This window comes from Ananas comosus, linkage group 4 (assembly GCF_001540865.1).
Source record: "Ananas comosus cultivar F153 linkage group 4, ASM154086v1, whole genome shotgun sequence".
Taxonomy (NCBI): Eukaryota; Viridiplantae; Streptophyta; class Magnoliopsida; order Poales; family Bromeliaceae; genus Ananas; species Ananas comosus.
This window is the reverse complement of record NC_033624.1, coordinates 4,027,027-4,040,266: the sequence shown is the minus strand read 5'-3', so window position 1 is coordinate 4,040,266 and position 13,240 is coordinate 4,027,027. Positions and strand designations below refer to the sequence as shown.

General features: G+C 34.0%; 1 long non-coding RNA gene across 2 annotated transcripts; it reads right to left on the bottom strand.

Moving 5' to 3' along the window:
* Positions 551–4,340, bottom strand: LOC109708625. 2 transcript variants are annotated; one of them, XR_002215796.1, is made up of 3 exons: positions 3,706–4,340; positions 1,709–3,241; positions 551–1,288 (listed from the first exon to the last, which is right to left on the bottom strand). It is a non-coding gene; the product is annotated as an uncharacterized LOC109708625 (long non-coding RNA). The 2 variants fall into 2 exon arrangements; XR_002215795.1 differs by having other exon boundaries at positions 3,956–4,340.

The following is a 13,240-nucleotide window of genomic DNA, read 5'->3' as shown; positions in this document are numbered from 1 at the left end:
ATACAAAGTATTGCCTCAACGAACAATATTTAAGGAATAATAGCTACATACATTATGGCAAAAAAGAAGGGATAAAGAAAAACAAATATTATGTTAGACGCTATTTTTAAAAAAAAAACAAAAAAGCACACAGAACAAAATAAATAGTAGACATTTGTTGGCAAGAATTTTGAAAAAATGGCATAATTGGTCAGCCTAAAAGCACAAAGAATGTAATAAACTTTTTTAGGGAGCAACTACTACGTGTTATGTAGTCCTTCATATTGCTCTCAAACGGGGGTACAAAAAAATACTTCTTATACTTCTTATACTGTAGGAATAGATCTCGTAATATCGATTAAGTGCATCACAGGTAACTAAGCATCCACTGTAGCTATGCAGACATCACTATTGGTATATTACACTACTTTCAACCATCATTTTAACAACCAACTCACTATTCACTCTGTTCGAAGAGTTTCACACCTAAAAGGTTGCACGTAGTCCGATCTAAATAATTTCAGCCTCATGAATTCTTAAATATTGAATAGAAATAAAATACCGAATAATATCATAATAATCATAAATGGTAAAAAAATTAACCATAAATGAGCTCAGATTTTTTACTTAATACACTGAAATGAGATCCATAAAGAAAAATATTGCATTAGTTTATCTCCCAGATCCTGGCTACCTCAAGGCGCAAGGTAGTTAATAGCTGGATTCTGATCCATTTTGTCTATTGTGTCTTTCAATCTAAAATTTCGTTTCAATAAGACCCACCTATCTATTCGACAATTGCTCCGTGGATCACTGTTATAAGCTTTTGCCTAATTGCTTCTTTTGCACCTCTTTCCTCATGCTGTCAATTTCCCAATCAGATTAGAAGTTGGAGTGGCTTCTTACTCCGTCCCAGGATGGCATTATTCGGGCCGGCTTTTGTTATCATCTCGTTCCTCCTATTTTTGGACCTTTCTTAGAGAAGCAGAGTATATGAAGTACAGAGATCCCAATCAGCCGGTTAATCTTCGAGTCAATTAATTAAAGATCTGATGATGAATCGGATGACTCTTGCAGAAAAGATTAGCCAAATGACTCAGATTGAGAGAAAAGTGGCAACACATCAAATCTTCACGGACTACTATATAGGTCTAACTCTACATTCTGCACTGATGATTTGCTCATACTTCAACTGCATGTGATGAAGACCAGTGGAATAAAGGCTCAACGAACCAAAATTCTTTTCTTTTTTCTTTTATAGGTAGCATGTTGAGAGGTGGTGGGAGTGTTCAAGGTCCACAAGCCTTCGCTGCAAATTTAGTGAATATGATAATGAGTTCCTGAAGGCCTGCTTGTCCACTTGCCGATCTATGGGATCGATGCTCTTCATGGGCATGACAATGTCTATGGTGCAATAATTTTCCCTCACAACAATATAGTAATTACATATATAAAAATTACATGCATATTGTGTACATATATATGTAGAAGTCCATACATAATTATACTGAAGTTATATAATACAAACCAACCATCTAAGAAAGAAATAATAAGTTGAAAAATATAAAGCAAATTGAACAAAATGAATGCAAACTATAAAACAAAGGCTGAGATCGTGATATATTATTTCATCATAAGGCCTTTCTTTTTCTCTCATCCAAATCAATTGCTGAAAGAGCTAACTAATGTAATCTTATGAAGAGTCGGTATTATTTTTCTTTAGCTTTACCTGTTTTTCCGTTGCAAACTGCCGTTGCTGTCATCTGCTGCTGCTGCAAACTGCTGCTGCTGCTGCCATCTACTGCTGCTACATCACCTGCTGCTGCTGCTTCAATCTGCTGGTAATATTTTCCATAAAGTAATTAAAAAGAGAGAAAATAATGAGAATAGATAAACCATTCTATGATTAGTTCGTTTCTCTTCAAAAGCTTTTAAGTGCAAGTCCAAGTTTACTAAATCAAATAAAGTTTGGTACTCCTCCTGAGATCAGGGCCCTAAGCAAAGAGAAAGTTAGCAAATACAATCTCCGAAAGCAAAACAAAGTAGTTCAAAAGTTAGCAAATACTTTCGTAGGCAATAGAATAATTGGATAAGATTTATAGAGAAACTATTTCTCTGTAGACATAAGAGGCGCAACGAAAACTACTCAAGCTCAATTATCATGGAAATGGCAATGTAAAGAAGGTCTAATAACAAAGATATTCTTGAAAGTTTGATTTGAATTTTAATTTCATCCTCAAATTTTCGAGCAACTCCAGGAGTTTTGAAGCTCTATAAGATACTATTTATATGCAAAGACAACTTCAATTAAAGGGATCAACTACTTAAAATTTTAAATTTTTTTTAAAAATTAATTATCGAAAGATTTTGCCCAAAGATCCACACCGCGAGAGCATTTGCGAGAATGTTTAGATTATTTTTTGACATAATTCACTTCCAAAAAAAAAATCTATTTCTTGCCATTCGACGAAATTCACATGTTTTGTCATCGATATTTTTTTAGATAACGCACAACTAAATCTGAAAAACTTTCAGGCTATCGCCTATCTCAATTTCTTCAAAATATCCATTTCCTTTGCCCGGAAAGATACAAAGGCATCTCTTAATTAGGTCCACCTGACAAAACAACAAGGCTAAATTACAGAAAACCTCCCGTTAGAATTCGATTTTTCACTTTTCCCCCGTCATTTAAAAACCTACATTTTACCTAAAATAAAAAATATTCACAGAGAATTACGGTGTGAATTGTGATGATAAAATGACCATTTTGTCCCTCACCATTTTGCCTCTCACCATATTCACAGAAAAGAAGGTTAAGAATATTTTCGGCATAAAAAAATATATAATAATATTTTATAAACGGAATACTAACGGATTACTGACGGTAGGGGGCAAAGTGAATATTTTTTATTTTACAAGGGGACAAAGTGTAGGTTTTTAAATGACAGGAAAAAAAGTAAAAAATTAAATTTTGATAGGAGGGTTTTATATAATTTAGCCAAATAACAAACATCTGCTATGCGTGACTTCTTACTTGCTTTGATCCTATTACCTATGCACTAAATATTCTTTAATTAAGAAAATAATTACTATACCTTGTAATGTTGATAATGCTAAGAAAACTTTTCTTTAGTAGATCAATAAAGAGCTAAAGAAATATCTATCAACACTTCCCTTGCATGGAGAAGGGCCCTCTTCTACGCCATTCAGCGCCGCTTCCAACTCTTTCGCCTGCTCAATCCGATCCTCCCGAAGCAAACTCCTGCACCGGAGAAAGAAATAAATTATTAAAGGGAAAACTTCAAAAAAAACCCCACGTGGTTCCGTCGTTTCTCACTTCGTGCCCCTGTGGTTTAAAATATATCAATTTGCTCCCCTATGGTTTTTTTTTTCTCTTTTTCTTATCAATTTCATTATTTCTTTTTTTTTAAATCAGTGATAAAGTTAAAATTAAAGGGTACTAAAGTGAATATTTGATAAATCTAAATGGATATCTGAAGTTTTTTGTATATAATTTAATGAAATATTAACGAAAAAGCTACCAAAAAGATAAAAACGAACCACATGGGGGCAAATTGATACATTTTAAACCACAGGGGGCAAAGTGAGAAACTACGAAACTACAGGAGGGGTTTTTGAAGTTTTTCCATTATTAAATTATTCGCAGCAACAAACTGGAAGGCAAAAAAATTAGTATATACATCAAAATTAAATCAGAAAACTTACAATTCTTAGGCAATCACTCGCAAATCAAACGTACATAGGTAGGCAATTTCCCGAGACCAAATAAAATTATTCAGTTTTTTCAAAAAAAGTAATAAAAAACCAAATTGAAATTCAAACAAAAAAAAAAATTGAAACCAAATCAGAGAAGAAAAAATCACCAGCAGAAATAGAGATTTTCGCCACACATAAAATTTTTAAGAAGGCATACTATATAGGCAGCAAGAAGGGAGCATGAAGAATGAATCCGAACTATTTTCGTGGCCGGAGGGGATCAATAAGCTGAAATGAAGCGTCGCTAACGGAACAGCACAACGGGAAGAAGGGCCGATCATGAACTCGGCCCAATATTCCGTCCAAAGAAGGCACAGCAAGAGCCGGAGCGGGGCATCCAGGGGGCGAGCAGCATCGCTTGGAAGACAAACATGTTTGTTGAACCAATTAAATGGGATCGGCTGAACCAACTAAATGGGAAGGAGATAACGGTCGGGAAGGAAGAACGACAACGAACTAGGCCCATTTTTACGTGCAGGAGGGCACATCAGGAGCCAAAGCGACATCTAGAGGGGCGAGCGGCATCGGCATCTAGAGGGTGAGCTGTTGAAGAAATTAAATGGAAAGAAGAGAAGGGAAAAAAAAATTCTCAGGTAAACCCCACAAATCAACAATTAAGTAGAATAATTTAAGATGACAGGTAAGGCTCACAAAAATTCAAATTAAGCTAATATCGTCACGTGGATAAAAGAAAACGGGTTTTTATGAAAATTTATAGATATACATAAAATCTATTATATATTAAGAATATATATTATTTATTCATACGAGGATATTTTATTTTTATTTTATTTTTGTACAATAAAAAATATGTGCACTATGTGACAAATGCATAAAGTGGGCCTCCACAAAGCCCGATCAATGTGCACATTAGGCTTGGGCCTGGGCCGGACCTCAATTTTGTAAAAGTTGGATATAAGTCCGACCCAAAGCCCAATAATTTTTTGAGCCGGGCTAGGGTATACTATAATCCGACTCAAGCCTGGCTCAGTTTCACCTCTAGTTGTAACCCTCTCATATATTTCTAACCTATTAAAGAGGATTAAGTGCATATTTTATTTATTTTGGAGATTAAGTATAACAAGTGATATATTAAGAGGGCTAATCTTCATTATAAACTTTTTAATTATCACGTAAATATTTTGGATGAAAGAATTACTAGTAATTTATTCTTCACTTCTACACCTTTTGATATACATAATCTTATTTACAAAAGCAAGAAAAAAAACATGCATGCTATGTGGCTTAGAAAGTTTTAATTTGATATTCTTAATTTTTATTTTTATTTTATTGTAAGTATATACTGTTAAATAAGTTATTAATATCATATTATTTATAACCATAGAACGATAAAGTGCAATTTTTATAAACCATAAGATTATAAAATGTAGTATGTAATTAGCCTATACCTTTTCCTTTATCATCATATTGTTTAAAAAATATAACATTTTACTATTCTCTTTAGCTGCATGTCCTTATGGCAAAACAAAATTATAATTTTAATAATAAATTCATAGAATAGCAAAACACTTCGTTTCAAATACAGGATGATAAAATAAAAAAAAAAATTCATCATTATCCCTCTAAAATTTATAAATTTTGTAGATACTCCAACAAAAATTTAAGTGTCATGCACGCATTTTAAAATATAAACAATAATCGTGAATGCCTCTATTGTTAAAATAACGTCACTTCATCGTAGTTAAATAAAGGATTAAGTAATAATAAAAAAAATTTATCTCTAATTGTTTGATACTATTTGGGACCCTATGATGTACTGGAGATCCATCAACAGTATTCTATTTTTAAATAATTCCCTCAGCTTTGCAGTTTTTGCTTAAGACCCCTTAACTTTTAGTTTCTCGAAAGTGTTTAGTTTCTTGAAATTAGGTAATAAAAAGGAATTTTATTAAATTTAACAAAACGTTTCAACTAAAATAACTAAAATAATTTAATTTTGAAAGGTAAAATGCATGGAGACCCCCTCAACCATAGGCAATCTTGACAGACCCCTCAACTTCAATTTTTTTCTTTTGACACCACTTTAACCTCTAATTTCTTATTGCAATTTATATATTTTAATTAAAAAATCTACCAAATTTAATAACTTCATTAATTATTAACTATTAATAAATAAATTCTTATTAAGTGATCATATTTGTCCTTCCAAAAATTCTCTCGTCTCCAAATATATCCTTTTATTATAAAAATATAGATAATCATGGTTAAAAAAAGTTAATCATGATTAAAAGATGTTTCTATAAAAGTCCTAATATTTTCAAATATGTCCATACGTTAAGATCCGTTATAAAAAATTAGTTAATCGTAGGTAAAATTGTCACGTCCCAGATTACCCGTTTCCCCGGGTACGCCGACAGACCCACTGTATACATAGGACTTTTCCGGTATACGAAGCGATAGCTGTACCTGTAATCATACAAAACTACAAGTAGTAGTATAGAGATGCTAAACAGAACTGAAAACATATATAATAAACATCAGGTTTACTATACATACGAAGTCTCCAAGACACAGACATCACTCGCTCCAGCGAGTAAATCAGCATAAGTATGTACATGAACCAAAATACCCCAAAACTACCTGTAAATGGTACTCCTCTAGTATTGCAACCCGGGAAGGGATCTAGTTCGCGACTCCCTTTCCACGATCAGTATCGGCGAAAGCAGCAGCCGCAGAAGAAGGCTTTGCAAAAAGAGGCCAACAACTAGATGTGAGAACTACTGCAAAAGGAAGCAGTTCTCAGTGGGTACCGTTACCGACCTCAACGGCTCACCCACTAAGTCTATAGAAAGTATGTATAAGGATAGTAAAGGATGCTGGTAAAACTCTACAACTATATGCCACTATACTATCGCTAACTACTATCTGTAGATATAGAAATGCACTCTCTACCCAATCTCACCAGGGACTGTGAACGCACTCGTCTCACCTGTCGAAATTACACCAACCACCACCACGCTGGGTTGTTGGTGGAGAGCAAGTTTAATCTAGTCACTACAACATCAACGCAAAAGCACAAAGCCCGACTCCGTAGTGGCACTCATGGGTGCTACCCAACCGAGTATGCAAGCGTGTCTCTCTATCGAGCTCAATCAGGCTCTCACAGGCTATAATCAAAGCAAATGGGTCTAGCTGGTCCTACAACCAAAACTCATATGCTCTTGGCACAACTGATGCAAAAACAGCAATCTGGATTCACCGTCATCTGCGATGTCACTCGACAGTCCAAAACAGTCTACACACTACTGTAAAATAATTTCGGCATCCCAATACGAGCGTAAACTCATTCTACACTAATCTGAGTATTCATCACATACTAACAGCGACGATACAAAAGAACCACAGCTCCTAAAGCTAAATCTGGTAATTTTCAGAAAATGACAGTGTAGGGTTCACTAGTTTTCTCCTAAGTCAATTTTCAAGTCCAACATGTAAAACGAATCTAGAATTCAAAGTTCAAACTCAGATTTCATTAAAGCAAGGCGAATCGGTGAATTGAACTATTAACATGATACTACACAGGAAGTTTACATGCTGACAAAAATCTAGGCTTAGGAGGAAATCCGACGATTTCGATAAACTTCAACCTACCTCAAAAAGTTTCTTCAACTACGGCAAGAAGTTGAAAGAAGAGGAAACCACGCGTTCGCCCGGCCTCCAACAACACAACCGCAACGCACGCACGCTCGAACGGCCCTCCAAATCGACGTCGAAAATCTCCCAAGCTCGAGCCACGGCCTCCACCGAGCACACGATCAAAAACTAGAGAGAGAGAGGAAGCTACAACCAGAAACTCATCCTCTGCCTCTCTACACCTATATAAAGCGGTGGGGATAAGGTTGAAAGCAACGACGCGTCAAATGACCAAAAGGCCCCTCACAAACTCAAAATTCTAGCTGGAGTATCGGTACCCGATTTAGTTACCGGTATTTGGTCTCTCAGCTCGCACACTCACGCACTGGGTATCGGTACCAGCCCGATACTATACCGGTACTCAGCATCAAATAGGCACAACTCGAGAGCAGACTGTTCTGGAAATAGACCGGGGTACTGGTACTCCCTTGCATGGTACCGGTACTCAATACTGAAAACCTGCACTTTGCAGATTCCAATGTCAATACACTGCTCTAGCGTCGCACTAAGTCCGTTTTGCGTTCATTTCGCCAAAAATGACTTCGACTTGTCCCGATACTCTCTAAATGTATCAACAAACCTCAGATGCTGAAATCTCACTGGTAACCAAACATCAGCGATACTACAAAAATACACAACCCTAGTTAGTTAATGAGGTGAATTGACTTTTTTACCCATCTTCAATTAACAGTTGGGACTTTTGGAAAGACATATTTGTGATGGCAAAAAGGTCATTTTTCTTATAAAATAAACAGTGCTTTAACGGTAGCAAACCATAGTGATATATTTGAAAATATTAGGACTTTTATAAAGAACTTTGTAAGAATATATTTACAATTCACTATATTTGAAAGAATCTATACAAAATTAACCTTTAAAAAAATGTGACAAACTAGAAAAAACTAGCCCTGGGATCTGTATAAGAAAAAAAGTAATTTTAAACAAAAGATAAGTTTATCTCCCTAATAAGGTTTAAAAAATATATATATATATATATATATATATATATAGAGTGAGGCTACTATGCTATCGGAAGCACGGAGCCTTCCGTGCTTCCAGCTCATTTTCGATGTTGCGATTTTCGAATCGTCAATCGGCTCCGTTAAACTTGATCTAGAGTATTTGGAGTACCTAGAAAATAAATTTTATTATTTTTCGATATCATTTGCCTAGTGATCGAATGGGCTCAAAATCAACAAATTTCAATGGCCGTAGTGAGCCGTTTGCAAGTTTAACGGTGTAGAAATATCCAAATCACGTGAAATTTTGATAGAAAATTTTTTATACTATATAAAACAAGATCAATATCTTTGATTTAAAATTTTAATGTCATATTATTACATTTTGTAAGATTTTTATTTTCAGCTGTTGATTTTGAGCCCCTTCGTTCTCTAGGCAAATGATATCGTTAAATCATGAAATTTATTTTCTAGATACTTCAAATAGTCTAGATCAAGTTTAACGGAGCCGATTGACGATTCGAAAGTCGCAACATTAAAAACGAGCTGGAAGCACGGAAGGCTCCGTGCTTCCGATAGCATAGTAGCCTCACTATATATATATATATATATATATATACTACCGCATATATAAAGTGATAAAATTTGAATATTTACTGTGGATCATAAGCGTAACCAATTATTCGAAAAGCTAGCACGTCTTGCATTCTGCGAATTTATGCAGGTGCTGAAGGGAAAATTGTTGGCTTAAATCAACCAGGATCCTATCGTGTGACGCGAGGCAAGATTGGGCCGAGTCATATTCGAAATGGCATGAGGCTAGATTGGACCGTATCATGTTTGAAGTACATAAAGTTGGTTGGGCTGAGTCATAATCGAGACCTGTGAGCATTGTATCTGTACGCTTTAAATAAATTAGCTACGTATTTCTAACAATTCATGGTTTTGGAATAGCTATTTGTGTTTATACGCTTTTAGGCAGTGTTTGATTCGAGAACAAAGAAAATTTTCAAAATAATTAATTAAATTTATATTTTAATTAATATTTTGATATTAATTAATTAGATAAAATAATTTTAATTTAAAACTATAACTCATATTTCTCTTGTTCTAATTTAACCATCCAAACATTATTCATCTTATTCCTAGAAACAATTCAATTTTCATCCAAACGCACGAGTGAATTAGTTTAATTACCTGAAAAAAGCACAAGATAACATACGAATGAATGAGTGAATGAGTGATCTAGTGCTCAAGTTAATTTAATTACCTGAAAGAAGCACAAGAGAATAAATGAATGGATGAGTGAACGAGTGATGTTTAGTGCTCGAAGTGAGTTAATTTAATTATCTGAAAAAAGTACAAGAGAATAAAGGAGTGAATGGGTACTGTAGGGCTCGAGTGGATTAATTTGATTATCTCGAAAAAGCACAAGAGAGCGAATGAATGAATTGGAGTGGAGATGGAGAGATTGAAAAAAGGGTGAGGGAATAAAGGGACTGTTTGTTGCAGATGTCGCTATACTGCAGTTTTTATCATATACAGAAAATGTTTGGTTTGACTGATTTAAGGTTTGAAATGAAAGTCGGAATGAACCATTGTGCGCAGAATTAGGGATGTCAATAGGTCGGATTTGGGTCAATTTTTAAAAATTCGAACCCGAATTCGAAAATCAAATTAAAATCCGAACCTGTCCCCGAACCCGGCGGGTTTTAAAAATTCATACTCATATTCATATCCGATCAAAAATTCGAAACCCGAACCCGGTGGATTTTAAAAATCCATTCTATTAGAGGATGATCTAAAAGATAAAAATTATTAAATATTTTATTTATTATATAAATAAATAAAAATAAATTATATATATATATAATTTATTCGGGTTCAGGTTCGGGTTCGGGTTAGGTAAATACAAAATCTATAATCGTATCCATATTCGTTAGATTTTTATTTTTTATACCCATAACCGAATCTATATCTGTTTAGTTTGGATAAATCCGTCCCGTTCGGGTTCGGATTCGGATAATATTTCGGATATCCATACCCCTTCACATCCCTACACGGCATTGTGATTCGCGAACTGAATCCTCCCAAAATGATTCCCACCTTATTGGGCTTTAATTCTATAAGAGTTTAAGAAAAGAACTCCTTTCTTCCTTTTTTTTTTTTTGATTACTAACAATTGTTGAAATTTAAATATTAATTAATTTATAATTAATTTAAGAATAAATTATAATTTTAAATTTGAATTTAAATTATGTATTCGTATTTTAATATTGAAATTCTTTATTCCAAATTAAAATTCTAATATAAGTCTGATATTTGAATTTAGTTATAAATTTAAACTTTGACTTTGGACTTGAATTTCTTTTGCAATTTTAAATTTTAAGTTCAATTTGTTAGTTCAAATTTGAATTCATATTTTGATTAGAAATTTGTATAGTAAATTTAAATTTAAATTATAAATTTTATTTTTAAATTTTAATTTTCATATGATTTTTCCCCTCTCATGAATAACCTTATAACCAATAAATTAATAATTTTAATAGTTGATTTGAGCCGTTTTCAAGTTTAACCATATAGAAATATCAAATTCACATAAAATTTTGATTGAAACTTTTTTATATTATCTAAAAAAGATTAACATATCTAATCTAAAATTTTAGCTTAGTATCATAACTTTTTGTAAGATTTTATTTTCGGCCATTGATTTTGAATCGTTTAGGATAATTAGGTAAATGATCGAAAAATTGTTAAATTTATTTTCTACATACATCATATAATATAGATTAAATTTAACGTAGTTAATCCACTACAACAGAATTAAATTATAGGAACACATTTTTGGAATACTTTTGTGTAACTATTCCATTTTTGCCAATTTTTTTTCAAAAAATCTATTAGGGCCTAAATATAAAACCCAATTCAATCAAAAACAAAAAGTTCTTCTACTCAACCAACCTCATCCAGCCCACTCAGCCCGATTACAAATAGAGAAAAAAAAACAAAGAAAAATGGATCACCATCTTTCATTCTCCTCCTCCGCCGCGATAGGGTTCCGACAGTTGGAGTTCGGCTGCAAGAATCTCGCAAGGACTGTAAAGGGCTACGATCACCACGTTTTCCTCCGCCACAGATTGCTGAAAAAGTGGGTGTCAAATATCAAGGCGGTCCTACATATAATGACCGTACATATAGCAAAACTTTTAAAAAGTATCGGTAATTTAGCCAGCAGCATTTTTTTTTACATATGCCAATATTTAAAAGTATCGCTATAAATCATTTTTGTTGTAGTGATCAATGATTCAGAAGCTTCATTATCAAAAATAATTTAAGATCACCAAAGCCTTCGTGCTTCTAAACCACGGCTAGACTATGTATGACTTAGCGGCAACAAATTGCATGTCAGATATACGTTTAGATCTTAAGGTCAAAATACAAATATTTGAGGTGTTCGTAAAATAATTAGCATATATAGTTCTAACAGAAACCAACTCGTTGTACACATTCAATTAGCAAAAAATAAATACTACTTATACATACTGTTCGGGATGTATACATTCTAAATGAAATTTGTCACATGATCTGATAAGATGTGACAAATAAAATACTTTCATGCATTAAATAGGAGAAGCTGCACATGGAACATTCCTTTTAAGAGTGTATGACTAGTATTGCTCTTAGCAAAATATAGTGACCAAATGATATCACGGCAAGTGGCGAAGAGTAATAAATTACCTTATCTTGTTCTATTTACTTAATAACAAGAGCACTTTGTGACTTTTGACCTATTGAGAGAGAATAAACTTTTTTGAGAGTGAAAGAATTAATCTGAACTTTTTGCGACCAAAAGAATCCGAACTCGAACGTCAATAAGGATAGAGAGGAGTTTAAAAAGACTTAAAAAAAAAGGCAAAAAAAAATAGTGCCGACGGAGGAAAATAATGTTTCTTATTTTTGAGTGACAATTTTAATAGTGGAGAGAATATGAGAATGCCGTGTTGTGTTATGTCGGACCGAGAAAGATGAAGAACAAAAAAAAAAGAGGAACTTATTATGCAATAATCTTCTTGGCAGAAATCAAATTGGACAGACCGAACCATGAAAAAAGGTTTGTTTTTCAGAACAGTTTTAGTTCAGGTTCATATAACAGTAAAAACTAAATGTTATGGTTCGGTTCGGTTCTATTGGGTTCAACATATATATACGGTTTACCTTTGGTAGAGAGAAACTTGAGTTTGGAATTTCGAAATCTCTTTCCCTTCACTCACAGTCTTGGACACACTGTTATCCGCCACCGACCCGCTGGTTTGTGATACCGGTTTAAAATCGAAATGAAAAGCCAGCATTCGGTAGGACCGATACGACGACCAGTTTACATTTTCGGGACAAAAGAACTGTAACCAGTCCGGAAAACCGAACCGGCTTCACGTCTAATTCTGTGGAAAGGAAGAAATTCCTGTCCCCGTCAAGTTGTTTGCTGACTGCGTGTCTTGTGAATCATTAAACTAAGATCTAGTAATTGCCCGGTTCCTTCTGCAGGGACGGAATCGTCAAAGCAAGACAAAACTTTATTCATCTAATTATATAAGTGGAGAGGAAAAAGTTGCTTTTCAATCTAGTGGTGGGAATCGTTAAAGCAGAATAAAGAGTTCTCTTTTCGAGAGAAAACTGAGATTCATTAGACCATTTGGAGGTCCCTTTTCCACCTGCAATAGGAATAAAATTATAAAATGTTATGCTTGTATTCTTTGGGAACTTTCCAAAAGAGTACAAACGCGGAGACACAAAACCGCAGAGAAGGATTAGAAGGTTTTGTGCGTGTGTCCTAAAGTGCTCTCTCTCTCTCTCTCTCTAGTAGGACTTGTATA